Source organism: Lepus europaeus, chromosome 2 (genome assembly GCF_033115175.1).
Source record: "Lepus europaeus isolate LE1 chromosome 2, mLepTim1.pri, whole genome shotgun sequence".
Lineage (NCBI taxonomy): Eukaryota > Metazoa > Chordata > Mammalia > Lagomorpha > Leporidae > Lepus > Lepus europaeus.
Window position 1 is genome coordinate 121,648,688 of NC_084828.1, and position 3,325 is coordinate 121,652,012.

Consider the following 3,325-nt stretch of genomic DNA (forward strand, 5'->3'; position numbering starts at 1 on the left):
CTATTAGAAATCTCAAAATAATGAATACAATTCCATCACTATTTCTTCACATATCAAGTGACATTCTGTAAATAGTTTTCTGCATCCCTCTTTGCTCCATTCTCTTCCTTTTTTTAAAAAAAATAATTTTTAACCTAGAAACTTAAAAATTTTATTTAATGAGCTATGATCTTTTAGTGCCATTACTATTTATTATTTGTTCAAATTTTCTCAAACTTTAGCCAAAGAAGCTTCTTCAAGATGTCTGGTGTGTGTGTGTGTGTGTGTGTGTGTTGGTTTGGATGATTGTGTCTCCCACCCCCAAATTCATATTTTGACATCCTAACACCTACTGTGATGGTATTAGAAGGAGGGATGTTTCAAAGCTGATTAGGTCACAAGGATGGAGCCCTCATGAATGGGATTAGTGCCCTTACAAAAGCGACCCCAGAAAGTTAGCTCACAGTTTCTGCCATGTGAGGATACGGGAAAAGTCAGCAGTCTGCAACCCAGAAGGGGGCCCTGCCCACAGTCTAACTACACTGGTACCCTGAACTTGGACTTCTCAGTCTTAGAAACTGTGAGAGATAATTTTTCTTGTTTATAAGTCTTCCAGTTCATGATATTTTGTTATAGCAGCCCTGAAACACCTATATACTCACCTTGTATTTTCCTTGCCCTGCACCTGTAATCATCAATTTATCCCAGGAGTTTTCTAATTTAATGTCATTATAGCAAAATAATTAATTGATTAATTATAAAGACAATGCTTGAAACACTCAGAAACACATCATGAGAAATTCAAATTGGTTTCTGTGTGTCAACAACAATTATTAATATATTGTTGAAATATCCTTAATTGATGCTTTGCACTCTACTTTAGATACTACACTTGATCTTAGCCAAAAAGCCGAGAAGCGATAAGCACTCTACTTTAGGAATTCAATTTGTAGCTACAGCTACAGGAACTATGATACACATCAACTGAGGACATCAGAGCACTTTAGAAAGAAAAATATATAATTTATATAATTAACTCCTTCTGAAAGTTGGTGATGCTTTTATGTTATGTCCATGTGACTCAGACTACTGATCAATTGATCAATTCCTTCCAGATGACCACTTTAATGAAAAGAAAAGGTAGGAAGCCCAACACTACACTAGATAAATGGGCAATCTTGGTCCTGCTCAGCCCTTAAAGGGGTTCTATGGCTGTCCCAGGCCGCGTGGAAAGGGAGGTCATGGCAATCTCTCCACAGCCCTGGACTCAGCTTCAGAATTGTCTCATTTAACCCACTAGCACCTTGGCTTCTTCCCAGTTGACCTTCACTTCACTCTGTTCCCTTCCTCCTAGTTCCCCCCATATGGCATACTCATATGTGCGCCCCACTTCTCAGCCCTAGACAAGTCTTCTTTCCTCTCTTGTCCACTGACTCCCATGAACAGGCCCAGGCTCAACCACACCCACCAACTCTACGGACCACATGTTTATAAAAAGCAACTCATCTACTCACCTACCTGGTACATACAGAATTGGTACATTTCTCCATAGTAACAAGCTGCCATGAACATCTCAAACCTGTGAGATAGGACTAGAGTAAAAGCTCATTAGAGCTCCAGATACAGAAACTGGGTCTACCTCCTCCATCATTTTCATGAGCTTCTCTTTTCCTGCCAGGACTTGAAACGATTTTATTCCTGTGCTCTTTCCCCAGATTCTGCTCTGGTGCCCAGAGGCAAGGCAACCTCTAGAATTACATAGATCTACTCCTCTGATTACCATTTGTGTGTCTGGCAAAGTTACTTAACCCTTCTAGGTTTCAGTCTTCTCACATGCAACGTGAGTGTAGAAATAGGAGCAACATATTAGGATTGTTGTGCAGATTGAGTATGGAACTTGTCTAAAGTGATTCCATAATGCTTGGCACTTAGAGATACACTAATTATGTAATGTTTTATTCTTATTATGACCTTATTCTCACTCCTTGGGCAATCTAACCAGTGTGCCACACTATGCCACTTTCCAGACTAGTTACTGATGGACCCCTGGCTCCTTAGCTGGGTACACATGGCCCATACAACACAGCAAGTTCTCCTTGTTCTCATCTCCCCCTATTCCTCACCCTACAGTGCTTCAGCCCCATGAAACAAGCAAGGGCCTTTCCAGAGATGGTTTGCTCTTTCAGATGTGGTTTACACATGCTGTCCTTTCTCACTGCCAAACCAGTTTTCCACTGGGCTTCTCCCCTTAACTGCAGTTAGAAGGTCACCTTATCTTCATATATTTATTTTTTAAAGATTTATCTATTTATTTGAAAGTCAGAGTTACACAGAGAGAAGAGAGGCAGAGAGAGAGAGAGGAGAGAGAGGTCTTCCTTCCGATGGTTCACAATGGCCGGAGCTGTGCCTATCTGAAGCCAGGAGCTTCCTCTGGGTCTCCCACGTGGGTAGCAGAGAGCTAGATGGGAAGTGGAACAGCTGGGTCTCAAACCGGCACCCATATGGGATACCGGCACTTCAGGCCAGGGCATTAAACCACTGTGCCACAGTGCCAGCCCCATTTTCATATATTTCTTTTCTTTTCTTTCCTTTTTTTTTTTTTTTGACATGCAGAGTGGACAGTGAGAGAGAGAGAGAGAGACAGAGAGAAAGGTCTTCCTTTCTTCCATTGGTTCACCCCCCAGTGGCCACTGCGGCCTGCGCATTGCAGCCAGCACACTACACTGATCCGAAGCCAGGAGACAGGTGCTTCCTCCTGGTCTCCCATGTGGGTGCAGGGCCCAAGGACTTGGGCCATCCTCCACTGCACTCCCAGGCCACAGCAGAGAGCTGGACTGGAAGAGGGGCAACCGGGACAGAATCTGGCGCCCTGACCGGGACTAGAACCCCGGGGTGCCGACGCCATAGGCGGAGGATTAGCCTATTGAGCCATGGCGCCGGCCCATATATTCCTACTAAATACTTTCCCCCTACCTTCTCAGGAAGAATTGAATCCCCATATGCATTACCTTTATCTCTCTCTATAGTGCCTGTTTCTTCATCTGTAAAATGGAGCTTAAGAAACCTCATGAAGTTGAGAACTAAATAAGTACAATGAAAGCAAAATCTAGGCCATAATCAGTGTTCAACACATCGTTGTTGTCATTATTAACCTATATCCTTACTGTGTATCATGTAATAGTTCATTATAGATGCCTCTTCTTTATTGAATATTTATATCTCTTATTCACCAGGTTGTCTAAAATTTTTTAAGGCACATCTTGTGAGCAAAGCCTAGGTTTTGACAAATATTTATTGGACTAGATTGATTGTTCTGATTTCATTAATAAGCCAATTCAATGTTCCC

The 3,325-nt window shown here is 42.3% G+C and overlaps 1 pseudogene; it reads right to left on the reverse strand.

The window, feature by feature from the left end:
- Window positions 1-738: 738 nt before the first annotated feature.
- LOC133752399 (U2 spliceosomal RNA) lies at window positions 739-901 on the reverse strand (annotated as a pseudogene).
- Window positions 902-3,325: the final 2,424 nt, after the last annotated feature.